Source organism: Neofelis nebulosa, chromosome 7 (genome assembly GCF_028018385.1).
Source record: "Neofelis nebulosa isolate mNeoNeb1 chromosome 7, mNeoNeb1.pri, whole genome shotgun sequence".
NCBI lineage: Eukaryota > Metazoa > Chordata > Mammalia > Carnivora > Felidae > Neofelis > Neofelis nebulosa.
Window position 1 is genome coordinate 2,015,244 of NC_080788.1, and position 15,994 is coordinate 2,031,237.

Genomic DNA, 15,994 nt, shown 5'->3' on the forward strand with positions numbered 1-15,994 from the left:
ACCTGCAATTAGGGGATGTTGTCACTAGGAGGCGATGTTGCTACGTTAGCCAGAACCACATGGTCTGTGATGAGGTTTATGCCTCTCAGAGCTTAATTATGGTGATCCTGATCGTAGGCAGTTATTACCTAGGCCTTACTTAGTTCCCTGCAACGAAGTTCCTTATCGTAACATCTAAATAAGGCAGTTCTGCTATAACACAACATACGCATTCCTGGAAGTCACCGTGGTACGCAGACTCTGGAGATAAAAGCTCCAGCGGGAAGAGACGGGTTAGGAGCACAACACTCAAGAACGAATTGCTGACAGATAAAAACAGGAATAGGAACCTGGTAAAAATGGGAGCATAATTTTGCACATTAAACGGTTAAGAAATTCATAAACGTGAACGTGGCACCAGGCCTTGAGACTGACGTGAAATTTACTCGTACGGGTGGGTCCTGGAAGGGTTGCCACTTGAGTGTTTTTGTGCGAGGACACTCACGTGATGTTAGAAGTCGAAAGGTGGTCGTGACGGCGGATACAGGTGGCTCGTGACGCGCGACAGCCTGGGGGACCCGGCAGGTGTCTGAAGCGCGTGCGTGTGTGAGCCGCGTGCTTCCGTTCAGCTGGGTGCGCTTCTCTGTGTTCACGCAGCATTCCTTGTGGACAGAAGCACGCATAAGCGCACACAGAGCTCACATCGTACTCGGATTGTTCCCCAGCAGCTCAGTCGCGTTGGAACAAATTTGCATTTTCAGAACAAGCCCCTGGGCCGCCGTGTTTGTCTTGCGCTGGGTGGTAGACACGTCTGTGCCTTCAGTTCCCCGCTGCACCGAGAGCCGCGGGGTCTCCGTCTACGTGTGTGTCCTCAGCAGGAGCCTGGTGAATGCGGGACGGGGGGGGGTGAACGCTTTGCCTGTTGTGTCCGTTTGCTAGGGCCGCCGTAAAAAATACCAGAGACTGGCGGCTGGCACAGCAGAAATTTATTTTCTCACGCTCTTGCACTCCGGAACACTCCGGAACCCTCCGGAAGTCCAAGACCCAGGCCTTGGTAGACTGTGCTTCCCCTGAAGCCTCTCTCACCGGCTTGTCCCTGGCACCTGCCCGCCGTGTCCTCACGTGGTCTGCTCTGTGCCCAGGCGCCCCCGATGATGTCTCTCTTCCTGGGAGGACATTGGTCAGATTAGGGCCCCACTCTCATGACTCTATTTAACGTTATCTCCTCAAAGGCCCTGCCTCCACATATAGTCACATTCTGAGGTTCTGGGGGTTAGGGTTCCTCCATACTCATTTTGGGGGGACACAGGCCGGCCCCTAACACTTAGGTAAGCCTGAGTCGGACGTGGTCAGAAATAATAGACGTACAGCTGTTTCTGGACGATACTGGTAATGGTCTCGGTGTTGGTGTCAGTGGCGTGGGGGGGGGGGGGCGGTGGGGAGTTACGGGGACGGGGCCTGTGCTGTGCTCGCCTCCGCGTGGCCTGTAACGGTGACGCCTGGCCGGTCAGGGAGCTCCACGCACAGGCTGAGAGATGATGCTGAGACGGACTCTGCTGTCGCAGCCTCGAGCCAGATCAGAGAGCCCCATGTAGCACTTCCAAGGTTAGATGCTTTATAAAGTTGGGCATTCCGGAGGGACTCGAGAAGGACAGTAAATCAACCAGGAAGTGTTGACAGCTGGAGTCACCTTTCCCGGAAAGAGCCGTCTGTCTTTCCCTACTTTGCCTAGGCTTCTGGGTCTGGCCACAGGATGTGGCTTTTGGAAACCCAGTCAGGAGCCCCGCCTGGGGCAGATGGCAGAGGGGGTGATGGTCAGGGGAGGTCAGGCTCTGGCCATGGGTCTAGCTGACTCACCAGACCTGGGTGGACACGTAATAAACCTCGGGGGTGATTTGGGGCCTCTGGCCACTGGGCTACGGTCTCAGGCCCTCCCGTCCCTTCATTTCCGGCGTGGGGAGCAAGGTCGCGGCCCCCCTGGTGGGGGTCAGCGTGGGAGGGTGAGGGGCAGGGGGCCGGGCAGGTCACTGGGAGTGGCGAGGGGGGTGACGCTCAGCCTGGCCTCTGGGCCTCTCCGTTGCACAGTCCATACCTCAGCCGTGGGACCCACAGGGTGGGCTTGTACCACACGGGGGGGCACTTGGGGGGCATTGAACGTGCACGGTAGGGGGGACACGTCGTCCCTGGACGGTGGGCCCGCCTTCCTCCCAGAGACCTCTGCGCTTACAGAAAAGTGGCTGTGCAGCCAGCCCGGGTTCAAGTGACAGAAAACCAGCCCCGACTGGCTTGAGTGACACAGGGACTATCGCTGCCGGACGGCAAGGGCCTGCCGGCTTCAGGTGCAGACAGTGATCAGACGCTGGAAAGGGAACCACGCTCCTCCCTCGTCACTCGGGAGTCTGTACTTGCAAATCCGCCTCTTGGCGGAACTCAGTTGTAACCCCAAAATGCATTTGCAGGCAGACGCGGACGTGCACAGAGGGGAGAAAATCTGAGTCGCTGGGGCCCGCGTTTCTGGCTAAGGTCACACGGGATGATCGCTACCCTTGCCTCCAGCCCTTCGTGCCCTGGGTGGTTTTGCTCTGTTTGGTTTTGCACGTTCGTGCTTTTCGTCGGAGATCTTGCCGTCGAAGATGACCCCCGAGCGAAGGCTGATGTGCCGGCCGGGGTCCGCGAGGGCGGGCCGCCGTGTGCCTCACGGGGGAGACCCTCGTGTGTGGGTCAGCTTCTCGCGGGCGCGAGTCACGGGGCTGGTGGCCGGCAGTGCAGGGTTACCGAGTCGGCGACACCGAATGAGGGGTCTTGGAGCAGAAACGCACCTGAGACACGGTTCCGAATCCCGGATGACGACAGTGCTGCGCGCGGAGGCTTTCCGGGAGCTGTTGCCTCGGAGCAGCGGTCCAGTACCCACTCGTTGGTGTTTGCAGTGACTTCGTAAAACGTAACTACGCTGGCTGGGCATGGTTTTCTCCATCTCCCGGCTTCGCTTCCGTAGGCACGCCCTCACGCGAGCAGCTGAGCGTGTTTAACGCGTATGTTTTCGTGAGTCTGGTCGTACGCACACACCCGGGGATACCATTGCCACCGTCGGGGTACTAAGCACATCCGTCACCTCCAGAAATTTCCTGTGTCCCTTTGTGGCTTTTTCCTTTTCCTTCTCTCTCTCTTCCTCTCTCTCCTTTTTGTGCTAAGAACACTGGATATGAGCTCTCCCCTCTTAACGTGTTTCAAAGCGCCCACCCCTGGGGGCGACGGGGCGGCTCAGTCTTGAGCATCTGACTCTTGATTTCAGCTCACAGTTGTGGGATCAAGCCCCGCGTGGGGCTCTGCGTTGACAGCGCGGAACCTGCTTGGGATTCCGTCTCTCCCCCTCTCTCTCTGGTCCTCCCCGCCCCCCTATAAAATGAACAAATAAAATCGGTGTTTTTAAAGCACGCTCTCTGTATTAGCCGCAGGCACAGTGTTAGCCGGCTGACTCCAGAACTCATTCACCCCCACGCGATTGAAATGTTGCACCCGTTACGCCCCAGCTCCCCGTTTCAAGCCACCCTTGTGTTCTCTGCTTCTGAGTTGACTCCTGTAGATTTCTCACGGAAGGGGAACCATGCAGCGGTTGTCCTGTGACGGGCTCACGTCACTTAGCATGCTGGCCTCTCAATTCATCCATCGTGCTGCAAATGATAAGCTCCCCCCTCCCCCACCGCCTTTTTCAGGCCGAGTGATACTTCAGGGTGTGTGTACCACCTTTTCTGTGTCCATCTCTCCGTCGCTGGGCTGTGGGCTTCCTTCTGTATCTTGGCTGCTGTGAATAACACGGCAGCGAACGTGGTGTGCAGACGCCTCTTTGAGGTCCTGTTTTCAGTTCTTTGGGGTCTGCGCGCGACCCGGGAGGGGGGTTGCTCCTGCGCAGGGCGCATTCTCAGGCGGGCTCTCCTCACGTAACGGAGGTGTGTGTTAGCAGCCGCGGGCCCCGGGGACCGCTCGGCAGAACCAGCAGAATCCGCCTTCTCCGGGCGTCCCCGCAGAGAGCCCAGGACCTGCCCTGCCCACTTCGGGGGGGGGGGGTGCCAAGGAGTCTGGGCCTGGGGGGTGAAGCCGGAAAGTCAGGGAGGGGTGATTCCCCGCGGAAATGGGGCGCCGTCGCCACAGGGAGGGAGGTTTGCACCGGCCGGCTGGGAGAGCTGGCCTCCGTGGTGTTAGCGGTGGTCCTTTCGGGGAAGGGCGGGGGCACATCTTGATTGCTGGGGGAATGCTGGCACATTTGCGTTCCGGGCTTGAGACGGAGGGGAAGCTTCTGGGAGGTGAGGACAGTGATAGGGGTCAGATAAAAGTCGGCGGGCGTGGGGGGCGTGCTTCAGAGACACGTACCGAGGACGTCTGAGTGACCTCAGCCGCAGCCCGCTGTGGGGAGGGAGGGGGCTGAGGACAGGCCCGGGGCTTCCCAGGTGATCCCAGAGCCTCTGGGGGTGACTGAGTCTGCCCCACGGGCCGGGGTTCGGAGGGCAGGCAGCACAGCGAGGGAGCGCAGAGGGAGCGCGTCCTTCTCTGCGTCCGTGGCCTTTCCCAACTTCCCCTCCACCCCTGTCCGTGGCCGCTAAGCTCTGGCCGGCCTCGATCCCGGGAGCAGAAGCTGGAGGCGTCTCATCGGTGACCTCAGGCGCCGTGCCGCGTAGGAAGTGCCCAGCTGCCCCGCCTGGGACGCGGGTGTGGAAACGGGTAACCCGTGGCCCCGACAGAGCGAGGTTGGCGTGGCCCACCCCCTCCGTCTGACTCCTTCTTCCTTTGTCCGGAGAATCAGGCCAGCATTTTGGCTCAATACAGGGAAAAGTTGGCAGCGGTTGGGGCAGTGCGGTGGTGGAGACGGATGTGAGCCAAAGCAGAATTAATTCTCCCTCCCTGCCTCCACCCCTGCCCTCCCCACCTTCTCGCCCCTCCCTCCCCCCCCTTCTTTGTCCATAAGCTCATGCATTCAGCAGGTACCTGTGTGCGTGGGGTTCCCAGCTGCTGGCGAATGAATGGACCCCGTTTCCTAGCTGTTGTGATAATCTGGGGAGAGCGTGGGCCGGGTCGGTCCCTGAGGGCTGCGGCCAGAAAGCCCCTGTGCACGAGCGCCACGAGTCACAATCAGCTGCGATTAAGCCCCCACCCCCACCCCCACCCCACGTCTCCCGGGAGCCCCGCTGCGGTCCAGAGATGCTTTCGGCCTTGGCTCACAGGATTTGGCCGGCGCTGGTCAGGGCCCAGAGAGCAGCTCGGGAGAGCGGGCCTCCGGGGACCCCTGTTGGGTCATCGACCTCTCCTCGGGTTTGTGTGACATTCAAGACGGTGTGGGCCTGTCAGGGAGAGGAGACATCTGCGGCACGCTGGGCGCATTGTGCTTTCACGGCGAAATAGTAACGTTGCGGTGAGCTCTCTTACATTTTTATAGCACCTCTTCTTTTCTTTGTTTTTTAACCCACTTAGTGGTTCTCAACCCGGGCCGAGAACTCATCACCTGGGGACATGTGACAGGCATGCCTGCCCGGGATTTGGGGGTGATGGGGGGTTTGGTATGGACCCAGATCACAGGTGAGGAGAGAGACGCTTGGAGTCACGGAGAGGTTCTGGGGGCCACACGGCCGGGGCCGAACAGGTGCTGCAAAGCGGAGCTCGTCTGTGAGGGCGGAGCCTTTGTGCCTTTGGGGACATCTGGGTACAAAGAAGTCTCAGAAGGCTGGCCTCGTGTGGCCAGTCCAGACGAAGTGCTCAACACAGGGCTTTGGGGCCCCTGCCCCAGGGGCAGGCGGGCAGGCGTCAGTGGGGGCCCCTGCCCCAGGGGCAGGCAGGCAGCGGTCAGTGGGGCCCCAGGCACAGGGGCCTCCGGGGTCCTGCGTGATCTCGTGTAGGCTCTCACGGTGTGGCCTCTGGTCCCGCTGCTTGAGCATCACTTGTGAACTTGTCGGGGAGGGAACTCCGCCGGAACCCAGACCTCCTGAGGCGGGAGCGTGGAGGGCCCAGGAACGTGCATTCCCAGTGGCGCTCCTCGCGGTTTGACAAGGCCTGGCTTGGTGCCCGCATCCGGGGACGCGACACCACGTCCCCTGGGTTGGGTCCACCTGTTTGACCTCGTCCGGTCGTCTCATCTCTGACTCGAACCTAAGGTGGGGACTGTCACGTTAGCTGTGACCCTCAAGGCAGACGTTGATTTGTGTTGGATGGTAAACCCCGGTGAGATCGGAACCTGTGCTCTGTGGCTTCGCACCACCTGCAGCCCCTGGGAACCTCCTAGAAATGCAGGTTCACAGGCCCCATCGCCCGGTGGGGGGTGGGGGGCAGGGGCTGACTCAGCACCTGCATTTTCATTTTTAATGTATATGCATATTGACGTCTGAGAAGCCGTGCATTAAAAACCAGCAGGGTGTGGCTGGGGGCCTCCTGCAGCTGCGGCCATGGCCAGGGGGTCTCGGGCAGGGCCGGGCCTTGGGGCAGAGCCGGGAGGAGAGCAGTGTCTGGGGTTTGTGTCCCCCCCCCCCCGCCCCCCGGGGCCTGGGGACGCAGCAGTGGCGGGGGGGGGGCATCACTCTGCAAGTCTGCCCTCCACACGGACAGCGGGGTCAGCAGGGGCTGCCGTATATTCAGCCGGCCGGCATCCACCGCGGCTCAGGGACACAGTGAGGAACCGAGGGCGTGCCCGCGCTGGCTTCCCGGGCGACCCGGGTCGGAGCAGAAACCGCCCCACCTCCGCGTGATACACAGACACGTGTCACAGACCGTGGCTGGGAAAGTGGCCGGCGGCTGTCAGCACTGAGGCCCAGCCCCTCCAAGACAGCCGGGCCTTCTCGGGGACACTTTGCGAAGAGGGCGAGGGCAAAACCACGTGGCCGCGGCCGTGCAGTCCTCCCGTGCAGGACCGTCAGGTCACGGCCCCACAGGGGCTCGGTGAGCTGTGGAGCCCTTCCCCCCACCGCTGTATCAGTTCTGGAAAAGGACGGCCTCTTCCCACGTGTCCGTCACGAAGGTAACTTCATTAAAACCACACTTGCAAATACGTGGCTTATTTTCTTTGCGATTCCCAGGCTTCGCCCTCGGACTGGTGCCAGAACCCGAGATCCAAAACACGGCTCGGCAGCCTGGTTCTTGCCTTATGAGGGGAACAGATAAACATGGCCAAGAAAAAAAAAATTCCCGATTTTGTCTGAGTCAGCGATTAACATTGTTACTGGGTTTCTGTGTTTGAAATAGAAATAAAGTGTTTTAGTGGCGAGAGGAGCATGTTTATTTGACTTAGGCCCCAGTGATGTAGTCCACACGCCGGCCCCGGAGGAAGCATCTGCGGGCAGGTGCTCCGTGAGCCCACGAGAGAGTGCAGCTGAGAACCACGGACTGGTTACTTCTCGTCCTTCTCAGCGACGTTCCCGCTGGAAACCGCAGCCCCCTCGGATCCGTGATCCCAGATCCACTTTCGTGCTGGCTCAGTTCTTTCCTCCCAAGGTTAAATATTGGTACGACCCGCCTCAGTCCCCTTCCCTCTGTGCCTAGCGTGCTAAAGCCGCTTGTGTTTCCTCTGTTTTATGTTGAAAGATGTTTCATGAATCTGGACAGGTTTCCAACTCAGGCGGCTGGGTTCGTTATCGCTCTGGTGTCCCGGCAGATAAGGGAGGAGTCAAGTGCAGGGTCTGTGTACCTATCAGGGACCCCGGCTGGAGGGCCGCGTCCCCGCCCGTGTGCGTGCTCTCCTGGGTGGCTACGGGTGAGGCTGGTGTGGGCTTGGGCCGTAGGGGAGGCAGCTGGAGGGCAGTGGAAGGAAGGATCCCCTGGTGCCAGTCACGGTTCACGGCCCTTTGCTTTGGGTGGCGGACTTTACCGCCCCGGGTCTCCGTCTCCTCGTCCATGAACGCACCACACCCAGTGAGACGCTGTGCTGACTGTGGAGGGTGTACTGAGAAACAACACTGATGTGGTCTGGCTGTCGGGGAGTCCGCGGGCTAGGGGTGGAGAGAGACATCAGCGACATAATCACATGGAACGGCCATCACGCATCACGATGAGTGTTGAGCAGGAGAAGTCGGTGGGGCATTGAGAACCTGTCGATGTCACCTGTCACCAGGCCTGTCTGGTGGGTTGGGCAGGGCTCTCGGGAGCGCGTGAGGCCCGGGAAGGTCTGGGGAGGAGATGGGGGGGGGGGAGGGGGGGGGTGCCCGTCCCCAGGGCGGGAGATGCCAGACCCCTACAGGTGTTTGCCCAGAGGAGTCCCGTGATCCAAGTGCAGAGCGGGGAGCGTGTCGGGGGTGGGGGGCAGACCAGCCAGGGGACGAGCTGGCGAGGGTGCCGACGGGGCGCAGGGGAGACCGCGGGGCGGGGTTGGGTGCTGTCCGTTGCTGCCATCGGCACGCACCAGGCCGCTGAAAACCTCAGGGATATCCTCTCTCACGGCTCCGGAGCCGGGAGGCCCGAAATCAGGATGTCAGCACGGCGGTTCCTTCCGTGGGCTCCGTGGGAGAGGCTGTTCCGCGCCTCCTTCCCGGCTTCTGCTGGCGGCCAGCGGTCCTGAGCCTCCCCGGCTGTAGGCGTCCCTCCCGTGTCTGCCCCGGTCACACACAGTGTTCTCCCCGTGTCTCTGTGCAGACTTTCCTCCTCCCGTCAGCTCCCATCCCTCACCCAGTGTGGCCTCATCTCACCTGTGTCCACGCGAGGCCACGCCCAGCGGTTCCAGGCAGACCCGCATCGGCACAGCGGTGGTGGGGACGTGGGCTCTCCGGGAGCACAACGTGGGCGTGTTGTCCACTCACTCTAGTTCTTTCCTCCACCCAGAGAACGTTAAGAGAGCTGATTATCGGGGGACCTTGGTGACCCTTTCTCGCGGCCCCGTGTTGTCACTGCCCCATCTCTTCGGCCAGGAGGACAGCAGGAGGCACCTCGTCGGTGGCCCCAGCTTGCCGTGTTGAGTCGGGCCACAAGACCCACGCCTTCCACGGATGCGTTTGTGTTAACCGCCGGGTCCCCGTGGGCCCATCGGTCCCTCTTCACCGACCGACGTGGCTCGGGTGCGGGAGGCGCTCCGCGTGCCCACGCTCGGGTTTGCTGTGTGCGCCGCGAGCCGCCAGGAGCCAGGAGCGGTCCTCCAGCCCCTCCCCGCCCTTGCACCTGCTCGTCCAGGTGTGAGCGTCCTGGAGGCGAACCACGCTGTGTCACTCTCCTGCCCCCGCTTCCCCACCTCCCCCCCCCCCCCCAGCTGCACCTGCTGGCACTGTCTTCCTCCCTGGACGGTGGGGTAGGCCCGCCCGAGGGGGGACGGAGAGCACACTCTCTCCCTGCTTCTCCGCGTCTCCCGGATCTGCCGGGGCCTGGAGCGGTCACCACCCCCGGCCCCGTGGTGCCGTGCGATCTCTCAGCGGTGCCCCTCTCCTGGGATCTCCTCGCTCCAGCCCCTCGCCCGCCTTCCGACTCAACTCACTGCCTGGTGCCTGGGTCCTGCCTCGGGCCAGACCTGCCTCTTGGCACTGCCTTCGTGGACAGAAGCGGGGCCAGGACCAAGGCCCTTTTCTCCAGAGACCAGTAGGAGGTCACCACGGCCGGAGGAGGGGGTCGGGGGGTGAGCCAGAGGGAGGCAGTGGTGCGGGGACGCCCGAGCCGGGGAGGTGGGGGCAAGCAGTGGACAGCTGATGGGTGAGGGGCAGTTTGGCCTCCAGCCCGGGACGGGTTCTGCTGTGACAAGGACCCGGCCCGCTCAGGCCCGGCTCTGCCAGTCTTCAGGGTACAGAGTAGTTTCCGGAAGCAGCACTTACTAGTGGATGCAGGCCGGCTGGTGCCGGGCCCTGTGCCTAGGTTTCCCGAGGCGTCCTTTGTGGCGTGGCACCCTGTCCCCACCACCGGGCCCAGACTCCTTTTTCTTCCTGTCCTTGCCTCCCATGCCCCAGGCCCTAGCCGGTGTGGTCCTACTCAGAGTAACAGCTCCAGAGTAACAGCTTGTTTGGGGAAGGGGCCTGAAACCAAAGCATGCTGGGCTTTGCAAGGCTGAGTACTGGTGGCACCGAATGACGGGCTTTTGCATCGGTCCCAGAGCCCACATCCGTGGGAGAAGTGACAGGTGTGCACAGCCTCCTTCACGTAGGGGCTTGCAGGGAGGCAGGAAGGCAGCCAGGGACGCAAGGGAGGCAGCCATGGCTGGGAGCCCTGTGTCCCCTGCGCCCCGCACGTGGGCGAGTCGAGAAAAAGCGGCGACGAGGTTAGGTTCTCTCGACCGGGCCCATCTTCGTATCTCCCGGCCCCTTACAAATGTGTGTGCGTGGCGCTTGGGAACCCTCGATCTTGCTCTAAATCCACGGGGAGACGTCACCACCTCAGCGGAGCGTCGCTGCGTTCCTTTGTGATGCTACGAACCTCGAGGTCTCTGCGTTTCCATTTCTGTAGCCTGGCTTTTCCTGAAACGGAACATCCAAGTAGTGCTTGCAGAACAGCAGCTTTGTTAGTAACTTTTGAAAATCCCCAGCCCCTAAAACAGTGGTCCTCAATGTCCGTGCACATCTGAATTTTACTGGCTCTTTTCAGGCTTCTGAGGCTGGCATTGCAACCCATTTCTCTGACCCTGTCGTGGTAAAGGCCAGGCGTCCAGACTCGCCCGGCGTGTCCCTCCCCAAAAACAAACAAACAAACCAAAAAACACCCATAAAAATGAAAGAATACAGCCCGGATCTGTTTTTTAGCAGGACAAACATGTCAGCAGGATCAAAATAAAGAAGAAACAAAATGTTAACAATGTCATCTGTCAGCAACATAATTGAAAGTAAGCAGCAGGAGCCCTGAAATCCTCTTTGCAAGCCTGGAATTCTTAACCAAGTATCTTTGGTCCTAGCTCTGAGGCTCAACCAGTAAATAGACAAAGACTTGATTTCTCCATCTATAATGGGAAACTGGAACAAAAATAACCTATGAGTCGTATTGTTTTTAGGCAGATAGAATTATTTCGAGTTACTTTAGGACAAGTGAAGAGACCAACGGAATCATTGCTTGCTCCTGTAGGATGCAGGTTTTAGTAAGAGCCTCACGTGGCGGCCGTATTTTGTAATGCTTTGGTTAAAAATAACTCGATTGCAAACACTCCAGCAGGATCAAGAAAATTAAAATAGTTTCCTTTAGCTTCACTAAAAAAAGAGACACGTTTCCTTCTGAGATGTCATGACTCACACCAAACGGTTAAATAAAAATGCACGCACAGCAGTGATCTTTCCTGTTTATTGCTCTCCCAGTAGAAGCTAATTGAGACGAACATCTGCGTTCACTTTTCCTTTTATTTTTGTAGATTCTTTTCTTACGCACCAACGCAGAGCCTCGCCTGCCAGCCGTTTACTCAGGCAGTGATCCGACGACGGATGGGTTTCAGTTTTCCCCTTTCTGGTGATGACATAAATTAGTCTCAAATGAGCTATTTACAATGTCATTCTTTAACCTTGAATCAAGTGCACATAGTCTGAGGGCCCAGAATCAGAAGAGCTCCGTGCCGTGGGGACCTCAGCGCTCATACAGGCCAGCTCTTGTCTGGGCCGCCTGGCTCCTTCTGGAATGCACCCTGCCCGGGAGCCCCTGGCCGTGTCAGGAGACTGCCCGGCCGCCGTGGAATTTACGTGCTTGTGCTCCATTCGAAGCCCCCTTGGTCGCCCTGCCTCTGTGCTCAGCAGCCCGGCTGACACTGTGGGACAGGACCGGGAAAGTGCACGTGCCTCACAGTTTGTGCCCCTGCACACTCACCTGTGCCCGGGGTGGGGGAGCTAAGAGTGTGGGCCTGGGAGCCATAGTCCGCCATGGGTTTGGGTCCCGGGTTTACCCCAGACCATTTAGGCAGTCGTGAACAAGGTACGGGTTCTCCCTAGGTGCCCAGGTCCCCACCGGCACGAGGACAGTGTGAGTGGCACCCAAGACAGTGCCCTGTGAGCTCGGTTGGTGCTTTCCTCGTGCAGGCAGGCTCTGTCTCGGGCCGAGTGCCTGGACAGCAAGCCTGGATGGGGATCTGCGCACACGCTCGGAGAGAGACACCCCTGGGGGGGCCGTAAAGGGGGAGCAGTGCAGGTGACAGGAGGGGCCAGGCCAAGACGCGGCTCAGGAAGGTCTCGCCTCAGCCTGATGGCCCAGGGGGCTCGGGAGGAAAGGACGCGCTGGAGGCAAGAGGGCGGGCTGTCGCCTGGAGGGGCGGGTGAGACTCCCAGGCATCCTCAAGCCGTGAGGCTTTATGAGAAGGTGCCCGAGTGAGCCGTCAGCTGAGGCACCGTCAGCGGCTGGGGCGGGGCCGTGCCCGTCGGGTGGGTCCGAGCTCTGGGGGATGCGACTGGGGGTCAGCAGTGGCCCTGGCGGCCCTGGAAGGACGGAGGGCAGCCCGTGGTGACCCCCAGGCTGGCCCCTGGGAGCAGCCGAGGCTCCGGGGCTGAGACAGGACCCCCCCACGGGCCCTCCTCTCCCGGACTGCCGGCTCCCAGGGCTTGGCAGCGGGTCTTTGCGGACGAGGGGAAGCACTTGACGGAGGCGGGTGGCGCGTCGTGAGGCCATCCCCTCGTTGCTCGTGCAGCACGCATAACTGCGCCCGATACGGGAGGCACGTGGGTGGGCAAAGCGGACGCGGTCCCCGTCCGCGGTGGAGCTGGGGGAGGGGTGTGGCTGGGGGAGATGGCCTCTACCGTGATGACAGTGTGGCATTTCCTTTCTAGTTCTTGCAGTGAAGTACATTGTTTGAGTTTTTCAAAGCGAAGCAGGTCTTTGGTTCCTGAGATGAACCGCACTTGGGGCAGGACGTGGTCGGATTTGACTTGCTAACGTTCTGTGTCAGGGTTCTTCCGCGGTGCTGGTGACGGGCGTGGGCCTGTGGTTTCCTTTGCTCTTGTGAATCCAGCGTCTTCTCGTTGGCGTTGGCTCCCGCGAGAAACCCCGTGCCGTCCTCAACCCTGCCCTAGGTACAAAATACCTCTTTTTATCCGGCTGGCTTTAAGGTTTTTCTCTTTGTAACTGGTGTTGAACATGGGATTATGGCTCGCCTGCGTATGGCTTCCTCGTGTTTATTGTACTTGGTGTTCATTTAGTGACTTTCATCTTTGGGCTTACGGTTTTCATCATATTTATAAGAAGTACCAGCTTTTCATTCCGCACATGTTTTTCCCTGTTCCCGTCTTTCCCTCCTGTTTCTGGGACACCAATTACACATATATTAGACGGCGAGAGTTCTCCCACGGTTCACGGATGCTCTTTTCATTTCCTTAAATCCTTTTGATCTCTGTGTATTTCATTTTGAATACTTTTTTCTGTGTGTTCAAGTTCACTAATCTCTTTTTCTGAAACATCTCGTCTGCCTTTAATCCCATCTTGTGTGTTTTCCATTGGAGACAGCGGTTTTCATGTCCAGAATTTCAGTTCTCAGCTCTTCCTTCTTTCTAACCTTCCCGCGGGCACTTTCTTTGGCCTCAGGTGGTTTCCTCACACGCACCAGCTGATCGGTAGCCTGGTACTGGCTCCGGGGGACCCCTGCAGAACTCTGGGGTCCCCTGTGTGTCCCCTCCCGCCCTGGTTCTCCGTCCTAGTCTCCCAGGTCTCCCAGGTGCACATCCTCCACTAGCTGGCTCAGTCTGGGCCCTGTCCCCTGAGCTGCGGCCTGGGGGTGCTCTCCAGGCGGTCCCTGGGGGACCCGTGGCCTCTCCTCGCCTGTTCACTGTTGTCCTATGTATTTTGTCGGTTGTTTGATGGGTTCAGAGGGAAGGTGAAGCCGGGCCCCATTGCTCTGTCTGGACTGGAAGCAGAAGCCCCTGTAGTGTGTCCCCTGTCCCCCGTGTCCCTCCAGGACTGTTTCTCGGAGGTTCTTGTAGTTTCCTGGTTGAGCTGCTGTCATTTGGGCTTTGATCCTGAAATCACGTTTTTCACCCAAAAGCAATCTTTCCCAGACTCAGGTCATTGCCTTTCTGTTTATGAAGGATCTTGTGCATACCACCGAGATCGGGCGTTTCGGTGTGGCCCGCGTCCCTGGAATGCGTTTCGTGGGGTGGGGGTGGGGGGGGGGGTACTTGGTGTGATTTTGCAGTCACATCCTTCTTGCCGTGTTGAATCTTCCCACGCGTTACGCTCGCCTCCTTCACCTTTTCATTCATCCTTGGATCCTAACGTGTACAAAGAGCTGAAATGGTTTGGGTCTGTGTGTATTTCTTGGAGAGTTAATTTTTCTAGACTGGGGCTGGGTTGTGGGGGGCGGGGCTGGGAGGCTGCCGCCAGCCGGGGTTGGCGGGGGGGGGTGGTGGCGTGTGTGCTGGAAGGTTCCCCCCCAGCCCCCACCCCGTTCCCCAGGCCCCTCCCCCGGCAGCCTGCCTCCTTCCTCCCCTTCACGGGGCGGGCTGGCTGCCAGAAGCCCGGGTGACACGAGAGCTCTGGCCGGGGCCCTCCGTCCAGGCCCTGGGACCCCTCGTCTGCTTCCCGACTCCCTGGTCTTTCTGCTGCTTGTGCATTTGGAGGCTTCCCTTAGGGGAACCTGTTATTTGCTTCCCAGACAGTCCCTTCCTCTGTCTTTGTTGAACCACAGGCCGCACGTGCCCTGTTCCTGCAGAAATCCCTCCGTGTTTCGGATCTGTTCGAGGCCCTTTTCGCCGCGTTTCCGCATGGATACGGATTTCTGTGGCTATTTTTGTGTTTTCTTGATAGTGTTGTTAGCAGTGTGCAGGGGAGGCAAGGCATGACCTGAAACTGCCTTCTGGAACACAGTGTGTCAGCCCGGGCTCCTTGTACGCGCCAGGCGGCCTTTCCGCAGCCAAGGATGGAGAGGCCGCTTCATCGTTTACCGTTACAATGAAAGCCTCAGGCCTGCATTTCTGGCATTTTTGTAGCATGATACCCCGAGAGGAATGTGTTTCTTTAAAGCACAGCCCAGCATGTTCTAAACAGGACGAAGCACTTGTACTGTTTCTGCAGATTAAATAGCAGAAGAGGTGCGGGGGGGTCGGGGGGGGCCAGGGGGGGCCAGGGCGGGGGAGGGACAGGGCGGGGGGTGGGGTGCGGGTTTGGAATGAACACTGGAGCCGCGGGTGGCGCTCGGGTGGTTGGCGTCAGGCCTGGAATGTGTCCGCCGGAGAAAGTTCCAAGCCGGGGGCTCTTGGGAGGCCGCGGGAGCCCGGTTGTCCACGGCAGAGGCAGTGTGGCCGTCCCCCACCGAGGGTCTCTGCCTACCCCCGTGTCCACCCTGCCCTTGTCAGCGTGCAGGACATCACCTCCGTGATGCTCTGCGCACGATGGCCCGGCCGCCGGCCCCTTGCCCGGCCAGAGGCTCCCCACCGCCTTCCCCGGGGGGCAGGGCGGGCTCACGCACAAGTCAGAGGGGCTCCTTGTGAGCGTCTGTGGGGCCTCGGCCCCTGTCACCAGCTCTAGTTGTGGGTCCCTTTGTGTTTCTTTTGCTATTCGAGGGCCATGGGCTAAGTCCTAACCCAGAGGAGGGATGGTTCCCTGCGAGCCTGTCCTGCTCCCTGGAAACGCTTCCCTCTCTGGGCTCTTCTGCTCAGTGACATGATCACCGCTGCCAGTGGTCACTTCTCCCAGCTTCCTTCCCCGCAGACTGACTAGGACGCTCAGTCCCCCAGGCCGGGCGTCTCTCTCTCGCTCTCTCAGAGATGGGCGGCATTAAGTATTAATGCTAGTCTTATAAGCATTTGCTTCTAAAATCTAAATTATTGATAGCCTTACATTTAAAATACAAATCATCCGAATTTCCCCAGACGGTTCTGCCTTTACAGTGTGGGGCGGCCCTCGCGAAGCACACTCAGAGTATTGCCCACCGACGACGTCAGGGGACCGCTGGGCCTCAGAAGCGTCAGGAATCCCTGGCCGGCCTGCCTCTGGGGGAGTGACCGCTCTCCTAGTAACTGCTGGGACAGCGGGCAAAGCCAGGACCGCCCCCGGCCAGCCCCGCCAGCCTGGTCACTGGCTGTGCCTGCCCCGGGGGTGCTGAGGCCCTGTCACTGCACCCACGGTGGGTGCAGACCCCTCAGGAGTGTCCCCAGGATGGCGTGACCTAAAGGCTCCT

The 15,994-nt window shown here is 59.8% G+C and overlaps 1 protein-coding gene across 10 annotated transcripts in view; it reads left to right on the forward strand.

Moving 5' to 3' along the window:
- The window catches only part of ARNT2 (aryl hydrocarbon receptor nuclear translocator 2), a 145,797-nt gene that overhangs the window by 54,160 nt on the left and 75,643 nt on the right, over positions 1 to 15,994 (forward strand). The window lies entirely within an intron of this gene.